The 421-nt window shown below is 46.8% G+C and overlaps 1 protein-coding gene across 1 annotated transcript in view; it reads left to right on the forward strand.

Annotated features, from left to right (window-relative positions):
* LOC119586980 overlaps positions 1–421 on the forward strand; it is a gene marked incomplete in the record, with an annotated part of 81,895 nt that overhangs the window by 58,495 nt on the left and 22,979 nt on the right.

Consider the following 421-nt stretch of genomic DNA (forward strand, 5'->3'; position numbering starts at 1 on the left):
CCTCTATTTCGTACAGCTGCTAATTTCATAATTTCCTAATTAGTCCAAACTTGACAGCGGGGTCATTACATTAGCTATAAGGAAGGGCCATGAGGAAAGTCTTTGACTTTTATAATCGCTTAAGTTGCAATTTCCTCTCAACTCAACTTTCCCCTCTACTCACCTCCTCCTTCTCTTGGTGTCATTACTCCTCTCCCTCTACATTTTCTTCCCGCTCCATCGGCCTTCCACCTCTCCACCTCTCCCTCCCTCCAACCTCTCTCCCTCCTCTGCCTCTCCCTCCAACCTCTCTCCTTAGAGAAATTACCTCCCCCACCTTTTCTACTCTTCTCCTTCCCCTCTCCAAAACTGTCGGTTCTCCTATTCCCCTTCCTCTCTCCACTCTCCCAAATGAACTCTCATTTTAAAGTTGAAATCGCTG

Source organism: Penaeus monodon, chromosome 22, assembly GCF_015228065.2.
Source record: "Penaeus monodon isolate SGIC_2016 chromosome 22, NSTDA_Pmon_1, whole genome shotgun sequence".
Classification (NCBI taxonomy): Eukaryota; Metazoa; Arthropoda; class Malacostraca; order Decapoda; family Penaeidae; genus Penaeus; species Penaeus monodon.